Raw genomic sequence first — 15,991 nt, forward strand, 5'->3', positions numbered from 1 at the left:
TGGTTCAGTGGGAGGAGAGAGAAAGTTTGGGTGGGTTGAGTGGGAGAGATAAAGTATGTAGATGAATGGGATTTAAGCCACATAAGGGTAAAAACGTAAATTCCTACTAACGGAGGACTAACGGACGTTAAGTCCAAGTGTATTTTATGAACAGTTGAAAAAAATAGGGGTATTCTATGAATTTTGAAACGCGCAGGGGTATTTGGTGCATTATTGCAAACCTCATGGGCATTTCATGAAAAAACCGAAAAAAAAATAGTAATAATACGTAGTAATAATTATTCTTGGTACCGTGCATATAGAATTTATTCCAACTTTAGATGTATTTTTAAGTTAAAGAAGATGAGTACGTATCAAAATTTCGGTTGTAAGTAACTCTTGTCAAGGATAGAGTATATGACAATAATTACAGTATATTCATAACTCCATAAGTGAATCGTTTCAAAATATAAATAGTTTATATCATATCATACTAAGTCAAAGATGAATACATCTTAGTCTTTCAAGACCTGTACACAATCTTTAAGGAAGTGAGTTATATGTTTGGATCTCAAGTTAAATAACTTATTGATTAAAAGTTGAAAATATTGTATATCAAAATATAATTAATTGAGTTTTGCAGCCGATAAAGAATACTCCCTCCGTATTTATTTAAGGGATACACTTGTCTTTTCCGGTCGTATTTATTTAAGAGGTACACTTGCCATATTTAGTAACTTATCAACATCACCATCTAATTAAATAATATATCTAATTTACCTTATGACCCACCATCCTATTAAACAAATAATTTCACAAACTAATCCCACCTCCCACCCCCCAAAATGACATAATCCCCACGTATTAAATATCTACCCAACCCCACTTGCTTTATTATTTTATTTCATTCAATTTTTCTTCTAAATACCCCGTGCCCGGCCAAATGTATCCCTTAAATAAATACATAGGGAGTAATAGGTAACGAATAACTTGGTAAATATAAGTCATATCTTTAATTTGAAAAAAAGTCATGTGATTAATTAAAATAATATAATGTGCTAGATCACTTAAAAGTTAGAATTTTAAAAGACCAAATATATTTAATTTGGCCCAAATCAATATCAAATCAGTTCATAAACTCATTTTAAGTAGAGTTGATCGTTTGCGGGTTTGGACGGGTAATGGACGGGCAACTTTCCCGAAAATCTGTCCAACGGGTTTAAAAATGATGCCCTTACCCGTCCGCTAAACAACATATTTATTGCCCTTACCCGCCCTGTACATAAAATCCGGGCTGCCCGCGGGCTAACGGACTTATGAAAGTGTAATATAATTTTTTCAAGGAAAAGTTGTCATAGAATAAAACATAAATTAACCCTCTTGTACCTACTGGTAAGTTACTTCGTAGATGGAGAAGCAATGGAGAAGAATGAAGATGTAGTGAGCAAGAAGGACTTAAGAGACAAAGAGAGTAGGAGACTAAGGGTGGGTGCCTGGGTGGTGACTCTTTTGTGAAATGAAAGTGTTAGGTTGGCTCTAGGGTTTCTTTCTTTCTTTCTTTTAGGCAATAGATAATTATTAATTAATTAATTAGATACATACTCTAGAAGACCAAAATGTTCTACAATCAAACTATCAGAATTACAAGAAGTAAGCTTATTTCAATTTAGCGGGTTGGGCGGGCCTGCCAGTTAATAAATTTTGTGTGCCGTAACCCGCCCATTTTTATTAACGGGTCGGGCCTGGCCCTCCCAAATTTCGATTTTTAAAAAAACGTTGTCCAAGCCCGCTACTTTAACGGGCCGAACGGGCCAGGTCTAGCGGGTTATCCCGCCCATGATCAGCTCCAATTTAAAGGAGTTTTTAGTTAGATTATAGCCAAATAGGATAGTTATACTGCGAATTATAAATCATATAAAACTACCACTAGTTCTTAAATGGACTTGGTCCACACTAAATTTATTGTGAACCATGCCTTAAAATAAAGTCAACCACTTATTCCTAATTTATTTTGGCATTTTATTAAGATTATTATGGAAAAAAAATATCAAATTAGTTTCGTTGATACATGTTATGCTTGAATAATGTGATTTTAAGTCACAATTAGCTTTTAAAAACATAGGGTTACTATGCTTTAAAAAATGGTTACTATGTCTAAGAATTTTGATGTTTAATTTATTATAGTTACTATATGAACAATAAAGGTCACTATGAGTATAAAAAAGGTGCTACAGAAAACTATTGATTTTGGATCCACACTAATGTTATTGTGGACCAGGTTCACACAAGAATAATCCTAAAACTAGTAATACTCGTGAAAGTACCGTTTAGCACAATCGCAAGGGAAGAAAATAAATATCTCATAAAGATAAATTATAAACTTTCTTATAAAATTATAAAACTAATTCAATAATTTGAATATAAACACAAAAGAATCCCATCTCCAACATTTTGAGTTTACCCTCAAACTAAACAAGTTTATATGTTACTTTAAGAAATTAATATACTTTTATTCACAAAATATGATTCAACCATTAATTTTGCCAAAACTTATAATCCTTAACGTAGCTCAATATTTTAGTTGCACTTATAGATTTCATACCAAGTGCCTACGTACGTATATTGGGAGCAAAATAATAAAAGTGAAACACATTATATGTTTACTTTTTTTTTTCTTACATTGGTACCATAATTTAGGTTTTTTATCAGGTAAGGATATATGTATTACATTTTTTCACTATTTACATGTTTGATTCATGTTAAGATCAATGATGTCTAAATTTTCTTTACATGAACTTTGTGAATGATTTTTCTTGCCTATGTTTATATATGGTGATTAATTGTAATAACACAACTTTAACTTATATATATACGGATTTTTCACGAAATGCCCCTAAGGTTTAAGTTTATTCACCAAATACCCTCGTTGTTCCAGTAATTCACCAAATACCCCTGAGGTTTCTTTTTCTCGCATGACTTAACCCTGCCGTTAAGTGGCCGGCCATTAGAAACTTTATTTCAAAACCTTTATTTCACCAGATACCCTTGTGGTTTCTGATATTTTCACCATATGTCCCTATGGTATACAATATTTCACACGATTTAACTTGACAACATACAACAACACATTCGATGAGCAAACTGTTCATTCATCACAACTTATTCAATCCAATCAACTACAACAAAAACTTAACAAACCCAAAATATTTGAACACAGAGACATCAAATTAAAACCTTGATCATAATCAGTTACTATCGAATCATTCAATTCCACAAAACTAAACAATAAAAATCCACCATGAAAATAAAATTCAACAGTTACCCAAATAAAAATCCAACCTTTAAACAAAAAAACACAAACCCAATTCAATACCCAACAAAATTGCAAAAACAAGTAATTAAAACTTACCTTCAAATTAATTGGGTAATTCACCAAAATGGTTTACCATAAATTGAACGGATTTTTCATGAAATGACCCCGAGGTTTGCGTTAATGCACCAAATACCCCTAATGTTTCCCGAATGCACCAAATACCCCCGACCTTTTAAAAAATAACACAAAATGTCCTTAATGGGCATTTTCCGTCCATTCCGTTAACTTTTCTGTTAACCTCTAATTATTTTGTTTATTTTCCTTTTTTTTTAATTTACTTTGCTCATATCTCTTTCACCATGGAAGCCTCTCAACTCTCTTTCCTTTCTTCTCCTTCTATGGCTTCTCTACCATCTCCAATCCTCCACCAAAATATTTATTTTCTCTTACTCTCCATCATATCATCATAATCACATCAGAAATCCTAAAAAATGGAACCACCAAAACCACCAAATTCGCAACCACCCCCAAGCCCCCTCTCTGGATCAATTCTTTTCTCTCTCTTCCACACAACCATCCCAAGCTCCAAATTACTGCTCTAGCTCGTCGGCCAAACAAACCAACGCCGCTGACCCGCCGTTAGTCGCCTTCACAACCACGAGCCCAGATCGAAGCCAACCACCCCGATCTCTGAAAGTCGACTTCACAACCATGAGCCCAGATCGAAAGCCAAAACACGAGCCCAGAAAACGGTGAGTCGTCGGCAAATGCGGCGACTCGCCGCCCTCTCCCTCCATGTGCGTCGCCCTCGCTCTCCATGTTCGCCGCCTAACCCTCCATGTTCGCCGCCCTCCATAGTGGTGACTCGCCGCCCTCGACTTCCATGTTCGCCGCCCTCCTTAAATTTAATTATTCAGGTAATTTAAAATTGAATTTAGGTAAATTCAATTATTTTGTTACCCTAGAATTTTAAAAGTAACAATTTTTGCCCAGCTTGGTTTTCTGATGAAGTATGGAATAGGAAGAGTAATTGTTGATTAATTACAGGATTGAGTGGTAATAATGGTTGCCATGGTGGTGAGAGATGAGAAAGAATAAGATGAAGATGATGGCGAATTGAAGTGAAGAAGAACAGCAAAATTGAAGAAAATTCTCCAACAAAAGTTTTGGGGTTAATTGATGTTTGGGTTAATTAATTATTTTTTTGGGTTTAATTAATTGATTTTTGGGTTAATTAATTATTTTTTTGGGTTTAATTACTTAAATTAAAGGTTAATGTTATAATTAATAGATAATATGGTTTCTTAAGGGCAAAAGGGTAAACTTATGCTAACGGGGACTTAACGTTCGTTAGCCTTATGGGCATTTTGTGTTATTTTTTAAAAGGTCGGGGGTATTTGGTGCATTCGGGAAACATTAGGGGTATTTGGTGCATTAACGCAAACCTCGGGGTCATTTCATGAATAATCCGTAAATTGAATTGAATTAAGAAATCGAAGAACAATAAAATCTGAAAATGAAGAACAAAAACCAGAAAAATGAAAAAAGAATCTGAAATTTATGACTTCTAATCATAAAAAATGAAAATCTAAACTCAAATTCGAACTTCTAATTGCTCTAATCTACCTAAATGTTGTTGTTGTTGTTGTTGTTGTTGTTGTTGTTGTTGTTGTTGTTGTTGTTGTTGTTGTTGTTGTTGTTGTTGTTGTTGTTGTTGTTGTTGTTGTTCCTCTAATTACGCTATTGCTGTTGTTATCTTCGAACATAAAAAATGGGCTGCCAAAAAAATTAAGAAAAATGAAGAAGAAGGAAAAAAATCAAAATCCAAAAAACTAAATTTCGAATTCTAAGCTACAAAATTTGTTTTCTAATTGCTTTCTAATCTCCCCACCTCGGACTGCTGCTGCTATACTCCATATATTCTTGCTGCTCCTACGAACAGAACCCTGCCCCCTTTTCGCAAAATGAATCAGCGAGCAGCTGCTTCGTGTTTTTGTGCGGGCACATGAATCTGGGTGTGTGTGGGCGCACGGCTAGGCAGATAAGTTTGAAATGCATCATAAGCGGAGAAGAAGAGGAGAGGTGGCGGAGGAAGGAGAAAGAAGGTGGTGGTTGAGGAAGGGAGGCAGAGAGAGTGGGGGGAGTGAGAGAGTTGGTGTTTTTTGAGGGAAGAACATATGAAGAAGGAATAAGATAGGTCGGGGGTGTAGAAGTTGAAGTAGGGGTAGAATAGTAAAAGCACACTAACAGAGACTTAACGCAATGAGTCATTAAGGGTCATTAAGGGTATTTCATGCGAGAAAAAGAAACCTCAGGGGTATTTGGTGAATTACTGCAACAACGAGGGTATTTGGTGAATAAACTTAAACCTGTGGGGTATCTCATGAAAAATCCGATATATATATGGTGATTAATTGTTTATATATATATGTATGACCAGGTTCTGGTGAGAACCTCTCTTAAGATGAGAACCCCTCTTAAGATGAGAACCTATTAGAACCGTTGGATCAAAACCAGATGGACGTGTGAGATTATATTCTTGCAATCGCCATTCTCTTCCCAGTATTCAACTACTTTTTCTCTTTCCTCCTTCCCCTGAAGTCTGATAACTCTCTCCTGCCCTCTTTTCAATGAAACCAAGTAGAAAATTCAAGCAATCTCTCTGTTCGCAACACCTAATACCTCAATTATTTTCTAGATTCTGTAAATTCGTCCAAAAATAAGGTATAGTTCTCAAGTTTAGCATCAATTGGAGATTATTGGTTTAGAGTTATCATTTTCCACAACTCTAGTGTTTTTGTTTCAAAATTAGACTAGCAATTCATTCATGAATAATGTTTTTGTTTCATCTGTCTTGGTGTGATTTTGGGACCAACATCAGAAAGTATTGTCAATTTAGTTCAATGCTCACTGCTCTTTGAGCTTAATTACATGAGGTAAATGTTGCTTAAACTGTCAAAAAGTAAACTAAATCTCTATAAATGTAAATTAAACCTCTCTAAAAGTTGATAAGTGGAAGAAGGGTCTGAAAAGCAATGTGTAATGTTTGTAGGTTGGGATTTGTGTTTTTTTTTTTTTTTTTTTTTTTTTTTTTTTTCTGGTTTGAGTTTGGAGTACAGATTTGTCAGCTTGGTCTGTATGTGTTTAGCAGCAGGCCAACAACAGCATGAATGAGTTAACTGTTCGTGGCTTCGGAAAAAAGATTAGGATTAGTTTCAGATTTGTTGGCAGCCTCTTACTGTTCTATCAGGACATATGCGCTCCTTTCCTCTGTATATGACAAGTATAAGGATGATGGTTTCAACTGGTTTTATGAAGTGTGACTGCGTGTTTGATCTCTCACTATAGTATAGGTGTCTGCTTTGATACTTCCTGCTAGTCGGTCATGTCTTTGCGGTGTTGTTGCTAGTTCTGTAGACTGTTGTTACATAGGCTTGCTCGAGCTCCTGCTTTCGCAGTTAATTGAGAATGATGCAGGCTCAAATGATGATGTTGTATGCATTGCTGCTGCATTTCAGCTGCTGTATTGTTGGGTCTGATTGCAGGGTGTGAGTGTTAGTTTCACAGTATGTTTAGGGTGTTATGATTAGTCTGTTGTTGCCAGTTGTTAGTCATGTAGAGGGGTCGTTGCTACTAGTCATGTCTTTGTGGTTTTGTTGCTTCTGTATTCAACTTCGCTTGGATGATAGAGGTTGTGTATCATGTCTTTACATAATTTCTTTTTGTTCAAATTAAAAGTATAAAAACAATTCATAAAAGTAAACAAAACTGATTAGAAAGTAAATGAGAAAAGTGGACAGATTCTGAGTTGGATTTGTGTCTGGTATGAGTCAAACACCTACCATTCTCTAAGTTGACCTCAACTAAACCCTTTTAATTTTTTATGATGTCACAGATACACACTCATTCACACACTCGTAAAAGATGATGCATATTACTTTAAATTTACACATCACTTGATCAACTTCAACTTCATTAGTCTCGCGTTTTACTGCTCTCTATTGCTTTTCTTACCTTTTTACTTGGAGGATTGTCTCATGGTGTTTACAGCGAATCCTCATGGCCATTGGAAATGTAAAGCTCATTAATGCCAAACACGTTAAAAAAATTTACTCCGATTTGAACCATGATCTGTATTTTCTCATACAACTCCTGGTTCCTTTTGATATCTAAACAGAAGGAAGCATATGACAAGAGTAGTCTGCAAAAGATGATAAAAAAGGTCAGAAAATAATACTATTGGAGATTTTGGGCGTTGGCTTTGGGGGTTTGGAAAAAACTGGTGAAAATTTGCCTCCAGGAGTGATAATAAAAGCACCTGATGCAGCGGAGTTTATAGTTAATGCAGCTACTGGCTACTGTGGCAAGATGCTTGATCGGTTCTGTTGCATGTGTTTTATACGGGCAATGTCTACATTGAGTGATCGGTGTGTAATTACCTTCTCTCAGATATGTGCTGCTCTCGCATGTTTTCAGTGCCTCGATTGTTGCTATGATCTCTGCGATAGTTGTTGCAACTTAGTGATTAGTTCCGTTTACTTTACAGAGTTAATTATCTACTTTTGTTAATTATGTTGTGGGTTTATTTGGTAGGTAAAAAGAAACGAAAAGATGAAGATGAAGAATATGATGTGCTGATGGTTTGGTTTGGAATGCTCTGATGGTTTGGTTTGGTTTGGTTTGGTTTGGTTTGGTTTGCCTGCAGTTTGTTTAAGGTAGGGACTGCAACTCTTTTGGTTTTCTTTTCTCTTATTTAATATAAGTAGATCATAGCTTGGTAAAGGTAAATTAATTAGGCTCAAAAGTAAATTCATTGGTGAAGATGAATGTGAATGCTTATGAGCCTTCGCCATAAATGTCATCATATTTTGCATCTTTGGGCTTAATTAAGATGTGTTAGACTCAATTTAACCAAAAAGATAGAGTGACTAAATTGTGCAAGAGTAAACTGATTTAAAAGTAAACTGAATCTCTCTAAAAGTGAACTAAATAATAATGGAACTTTGATTGTTATATTTTCCTTAAATATTAAGTAGAAACCTATTAGCTCAAATGGGAGAGCAATGTGCTATGGCACATGGATGTAGGTTCAAATCCTACATAGGTTTACATTCATAAAAGACTCAAAAGTAGATAATAAACTCAAAAGTAAAGTAAAGAAACTTAAAAGTAAATAAGAAAATCTTAAAAGTAAATACTTGTTTTGCTCATGTAGAAAATGTAGAGAGCCTGACAAGGGTGCCTGGTGACTCGTCTGGTAATGAAGGAATTGAAGGAATATCCTTTGTAACACCCCTTATTTGTCCCCTTGATTCCAAAAAACTCAGTAATGATATTCAGTTTAAGCTATCACAGTTATAAACCTGTCAATGCTCGCTGATCATATTCCTCTGTCAGGAGGAGGAAGCGGAGAACTGCTGTCATTATTATTTTGTAAGGTGGAATAATTAGAGAAATAGAGTGATGTCTCTAAGGTTCCAAGCGTGGAGATGTAAACTAAATCTCTCTAAAAGTAAACTACATTGTTGTAAAAGTAAGTTAAATAACAATGCAACTTTAATTATAATTTTTTTTTAAAAATATTAAGTCGCCTATTAACTCATATAGTAGAGCAATGTGCCATTACACATGGATATAGGTTCACATCCTACATAGGTTGGTGATTTACGTGCTTAAAAATACTCAAATGTTGACAATTGACTCAAAAGTAAATTAAAAAACTCATAAGTAAATATGCGAATTCCAAAAAGAAACTCCGGGTAATGGAGGTCAAAGTAAAGGTTTACAAACTAAAAGTAAATAAAATATACCAAAAGTAAATATGAACCTATGTGGGATTCGAACCCACATCTTTTGTGCATTTGCACAATGCTCTACCAATTGAGCTAGCATGCTAGTTAAACAAAGTAAACCAAAAACCAAAATAAGTAAATTGATTGTCAAGTAAAGAAAAAAATAGTTAAAGAAACTCCAACAGAGGACAAAAACATAACCCAAAACAACCCGCAATGACAACCACTACCCCCTACAGCAACACCACACACACAACATTGCTAAAGAGCAGCAGCAACAGCCAAACACAGCAGAACAACTGCCCAACAGTCAATCATTGGCAGTATACCACCCTCGACTGACCTAATTCGAGAAAATCAAATAAGTCAAAAGTAAAACCCTAATTCGAGTAAGATCAATTCGAGCAGCAATAGAACAAACCAAAATTGTGAGAACAACAAAAGATTGAATCTCATAAATTAAGAGAGGAAAGAGAACACACAAATCATGCCCAACATTAGTACACCTATAAAATTTTAGCAATTCAACAGATATAATCTTACTAAAAAGAGCGTCACTACACCCTTTTCCTATCACACCTTCATAACAAGCCTGCTATTACTCCATTCTAGGATTTCTCACAACATTCCAACTCATACTCCCTCAAATCCGGCATTCAGATTAAATCCTTGATTATAAGGGGTTAGGAACCTTACAGCTGATTCAGAACATTCTAATGTATAGTTAATAATCAAATTTCATTCCAACAGTTTCCATCTAAAACCTTACTATCAAACTATTAATCCAACCAGAAATCGGTCTTCAAAGCTTTTCATCGACTTATGCAACCCTCTTTCTCACCATAAAGACCAATTTTCAAAGCTTATAACAACATTCTTCTATCCTCCAAATTAGACTACTTCCAGAATTTAAACAACAATATACTCTACAGACTATATAAATCAGAAATTTTATTGAAAATCCATAGTTAAAATCCCTTCATCACCAACAATGAATTAAAGGGAAACAAATTGATATTTCGATCAATAAGTCCTACAATTCAATTACTACTCAAATTCATCAATTGTAATATAGAAATTGCAAGAGAATCGCAAATGTAACCAAACTCAACACTTGTACTATTTGCATATTCATGAAAGGAAAAAAACAAAACACCTCAATGAAATCAACTCAACTCGAAAACAAGAAGATGTCGCATTAACAAAGAGGTAGGTGCTAAACCATAAACATCACTTGACAGACAACTCAATCAATTCTAGTAATAAAGAATGTCATTCAAAACCAAATTGAGATTACTAATGCAACCAAAACAACTCAATCAGTTCTAGTAAATTAAGTTAATTAACCATATTCCAGAAAATCAAATAAATCAAAAGTAAAACCCTAATTCGAGTAAGATCAATTCGAGCAACAATAGAACATGTAAAACAAAATGGTGAGAACTACAAAGATTGAATCTCATAAATTAGGAGAGGAAAGAAGAAACTTTGAGCATCAATGGACCATTTAAAACATAAAAAGGAATCAGTTGAAACCCTAAAAAAACAATCAAAATCAAAAAAATACATACCTTAATAGTAAATCGCGGGACAATGGAATAGAGGAAACTTCGAACAACAATATAGGAAGAAGCTAAAGGAAGAGGAAGTACTTCACTGCAATCATGGCGGAAAAGGGAGAGGAGGAGAGAGAAAGTCTTCGCGAGAGAGGAGGAAGGAAGAGAGAGAAAGAAAGACTGAAAATTGGGGGGAATGAGGGAGGTCATTCAATGTTACAAAATTACTCAATTGCCCTTAATGTATTGCTTTGGTCAGGCGAGATGAGGGCCGTTGATTGAGTTGATCCGAGGGCTGAGATTAGTTCTCAATTCTCATCTTAAAGGTGGTTCTCACCAGATCCCGATTATCAGCACACATCGCGTGCATGTAAGATTAGTAAAATGCCGACTCCCTCCGTCCCTTAATTAATACTCGACTTGTTTTGACCGGACACGCTTCTCAATGCACAACTTTGACCACCAATTTCTTTAACTACATATTATAAAAGCTTTTAAAATTTTAATATTTTGAAAATATATATTAAGTTGAAGCCAACAATATATTACTCCCTACGTATTTATTTAAGGGATACACTTGGCCGGGCACGAGTTTTAAGAAGAAGATTTGAATTAAAATAAAATAATAAAGCAAGTGGTTGAGTAGATATTTTAATAAGTAAACAAGTGAGGCCCATGTTATCTTGGGGGTGGGAGGTGGGGTGGGTTTATGAAATTATTTTTTTAATAGGATGGTGGGTCATAAGGTAAATTAGATGTATTATTTAACGAACTTTTCACCAAATGCCCCTGGGGTTTTCTTTAATGCACCAAATACCCTTAAACTTTCCAGAATGCACCAAATACCCCTGACGTTTTACAAAATAACACAAAATGCCCTTAATGAGCATTTTTCGTCCATTCCGTTAACTTGTCCGTCAACTCTAATTTTTTTTTTATACTTTTCTATCTTCTCCTTCTCCATGGCAGTCTTTGTCTCTTCTTCTTCTTCTTCTTCTCCCTCTATTCTATGGCTTCTCTATCCCTACTGCTCTGCCCTCACCCTCCTACCTCCACGGCCAGTCGACCACCTTAAGCCCCCTTCTCTCCCCGTCACGCCTCTCTCTTGGCCCATTTCCCTCTCTTCCTCACTGCTACACCAGTCATCCAAAAACACATCCATCGCAACCAGCCAACACCGCGCCCCTTTCGACTGCTACACCGCCCAACTAGAATGTTGCAAACCCCAATCAAATTAAATTACTAGAAAATTGAAAATCCAGGTTATTTCAATACCAAATTATTGCAAGTTACTCAAATCACAAATCTCCAACCTCAAGTAAATTGAATTTGGAGGAGAGAGAATCAAAGGATGTTAGAGCCTGCGACGGTGGTGGAGCTTATTACCCTCGATCTTCGATTTAGAAGACTTATATCTGATTTTCGTTCAAATTTGCTGAAATTTTGGATGGTTATGAATGAATTTGCTTCATTTTTGATAAATTAAATTGAAATTTGATTTTCTTAGTCGAATTTAATTTGATGGATGTGATTTTTTCTGGATTTTGGTGTGAATTATGTGGGTGATATAATTGATTTGTTTGGGGGTTAAGATATGATTTTTGGGTGATTTATTGGATGAATTGTTGGGTTAAAGAAAGAAAAGAAGAAAAAGAAAAAGAAAAAGAAGAACATAGGTGTTCTTGGTGGTTTTTTGTTGCGATGGTAGTCGCGGGTTTAACAACAGAGCAACAAAGAGGAGAGAGAAAGATATGTGGGAGGGAGAAATGACAGGGAGATGGAGGCATGGAGAGATGGAAGACTTCATTAAAGGAGATCGAAAGAGGCTGTGGGAGGTGGTGGGAGGTGGAACTGGGAGATAGAAGAATAAAGAAAAATAATAATAAAAAAAATAGAGTTAACGGAAAAGTTAACGAATGGACGGAAAATGCTCATTAAGGGCATTTTGTGTTATTTTGTAAAAAGTCGGGGGTATTTGGTGCATTCTGGAAAGTTTAGGGGTATTTGTTGCATTAAAGCAAACCTCCGAGGCATTTGGTGAAAAATCCGATTATTTAATTAGATAGTGGGGTTGATAAGTTACTAAAAATGGCAAGTGTATCTCTTAAATAAATACGGCCGGAAAAGGCAAGTGTATCCCTTCAATAAATACATAGGGAGTGTATACTAACATTTGTTTTTGCATACTAGAAATAAAATAGGGTCTATTGGAGTACATGATGCAGATGCAAGAATGGACACAACAACACATGATGCAGCTGCATTGAACATCAACAAACACAACAAACACAGCAATGAGCTGCTTGCTGCTTTGGTGACTCAACTACTACACCTTGAAGATCAAGGCACACAGATTGCTGACATGTAATCAAAGTACATGGATTGCTGACATATACTAGGTTGTTAGAGGCAGCTGTAGGTTGTTATAACCAACTAATCCTAATGATCAGTGGTTCATCTGTATGCTATCCATCTAGCTAGTATAAAATCAAAGCAACTTGATACAACTTAGCTTCTTGTAATAAGAGTTTTACTCTCTCAATGAATAAAGTTTGATTCTCTCTTCTCTCTTTGATTCGAAGTTCTAGTTTAAGAACTTCTTCATGGTATCAGGCAATTGATCCTGCCAACTTTCTTTAATCCGCAAATTCTTGAAACTACTGAAAGACAGTAGGTTGTTAATCAAGTTCAAAGTAACTTGGTATTTTTGTGATTGTTTCTTGTTTTGATTTTGGTTTGCTGATCAAAATGACAACTATACAAGATCCTCATATTGTTTACTACATACATTTTTCGGAAAATCCATATGTAGCCATTGTTTCAGACAAATTTGACGGTGAAGGGTATGCAGAATGGAAAAGAGGCAATCTATTGGCTTTTGCAATCAAGAACAAAGTCAGTTTCATTGATGGTACTTTACCTAGACCTCCAATTGGTCATTCTGATTATCAGGCTTGGGATAGGTGTAATTCTATGGTTGTATCATACTTGTTGAGATCCTTAAGTCCAACACTTGCTAAGAGTGTAGTGTTTTTATCCACTGCAAGGGAAATTTGGAAGGATTTAGAGGAACGATTTTCAATAACTTTAGGGCCACAATTCTATGGTTTGCAGCAAAGTTTGAGTGAGATATCTCAAGGTGACAACAGTATCACTGAATTTTTTACCAAGATCAAGATGATTTGGGATGAATTGAGCAGTGCTAAGTCAGTTCCAGTGTGTGTTTGCACTGGTTGCACATGTAGTGTCAGTCAGAAGTTCTTACAAGACAAAGAAGAAGAAAGACTTGTCCAGCTTTTAATGAAACTCCACAAGAAACATTCACAAGTGAGGACCAATATCCTAATGACGAACCCTCTACCAAGTATAACAACTGCTAGATTTCTTGTGCAAGATGAGAAGCAACAGAAAATGTCTGAAGATCAAGAAACTAAGCCTATGGTCTTTGCTACTGTTAACAGTGATGACAGAAGGAATAATCAAGGTAGCTATAAGGGTTTTCAACCAAGAATTCTGCAAGGTCCTGGCAATTACAAGTTTGCAGTCTCAAACAAAAGAAATTTTTATAACTGTAGTCAGTGCAACATGACTGGACACACAGTAGATAAGTGCTGGAAGCTTCATGGCTATCCACCTCATATCAAGAACAAGAAGTTTTCTAGAGTGATGCAGAGTAATGATGATATTGAACAAGATGAAAATGTCACTCATATTTCAGAAGAAAAGTATCAGCAGTTCTTGAGCTTAATCAATAACACAAACAAGCAATCTGATTCCAGAGTAAACATGGCAGGTACTTGTTTAATCACTTCTTTTAATTCAAAATGGATTCACTGATCACATATGCTCAAACCTAGACCTATTTCATTCTCATTCTGTTATTGACAAGGGTACAAAGACCATTACAGTAGTAGATGGTAAGAAAGTTCATGTCACACACATTGGTGATGTTAAGATTGGTTATGGTGTCATCCTATAGAATGTACTTCATGTTCCTAGTTGTCAGTTCAATCTGATATCTACCCATAAGCTATGCAAAGAATTATCATGTGACATTTTTTCACTCATGATAAGTGTCTGATCCAGGGACATTCTCAGAAAACTTCAATGGTTCTTGGTGAGATTGAATCAGGATTATATGCAGTAATTGAAGAAGGCTTGGAAAATGAGAAAATAAAGAATAAAGACACCTCATCCACATAATTTTTGGCAGCAGTAAGTGAAGATATTAAGTTGTGGAATTTAAGGATGGGACACTTACCATTTGACAAGTTACACTTAGTCAATAAAAATTTGCCATCTGTTGGAAGCCATTGTGACACCCTTTGTCAGATTTGTCCTAAGGCAAAATAATATAGACAATCTTTTCCAGTTAGTCAAACTAAGTCAGTCCAATGTTTTGATTTGCTTCATATTGATGTTTGGGGTCCTTACAAGGCTCAAACACATGAAAATTGTACTTTCTTTCTTACAATTGTAGACGACTTCTCAAGAAATACATGGACTTTTCTTATGAAACACAAGTCAGATTGTGTGGATATTCTGAGCAATTTCTTGAACTTTATTCATACCCAGTTTGGTGCCAAGGTTAAATGTTTTAGGACTGACAATGCAAAGGAATTGTGTGAAGGAAGAATTATTTCTTTGTACCACAGTCAAGGTATCAAACACCAGAAAAGTTGCACTGATACTCCACAGCAGAATGGAGTGGTTGAAAGAAATCACATGCACCTTTTAGAGACAGTTAGAGCTCTTTACTCCCAATCTAGGCTACCAGTGAGGTTTTGGGGGGGGGGGGGGGATGTCTACTTACAGCTACACAACTTATCAACAGGATGCCCCTAAGCAGTATCCAATTTGACATTCCTTTTGAAAGGTTGAACAATAAATCAATCAATATAAATCATTTGAGAGTCTATGGTTGTCTTGGTTATGTATCTACAATTAAGGCTCACAGGTCTAAATTTGATCCCAGATCAACACCTTGTGTTCTAATTGGTTATCCTCCTGATCAAAAGGGATACAAAATGCTGAATTTAGAAAATAAGCAAATCATCATTTCCAGAGATGTTACCTTCCATGAAAAACACCTACCCTTCCATATTTCTGCCACTCAACACACAAATCATAGCCCATTATTCCTTCCAGTAAACACTCCTTTTGATCTTCAAAATACTTTTGACATTCCTGATGTCTTTCAGCTCATAGAACCTAATGCAACAGAACCTACTTCCCCACTCTGAAATACTTTTGACTCCTTATCCAACCAAACAACATCCAACCAAACAATATCCTCAAACACTCTTGACCAACCATTTCCTAATTCTTCTACATCACACATTGTTCCAAAC

The sequence above is a fragment of the Spinacia oleracea genome, chromosome 5, assembly GCF_020520425.1.
Source record: "Spinacia oleracea cultivar Varoflay chromosome 5, BTI_SOV_V1, whole genome shotgun sequence".
NCBI classification, from domain to species: domain Eukaryota; kingdom Viridiplantae; phylum Streptophyta; class Magnoliopsida; order Caryophyllales; family Amaranthaceae; genus Spinacia; species Spinacia oleracea.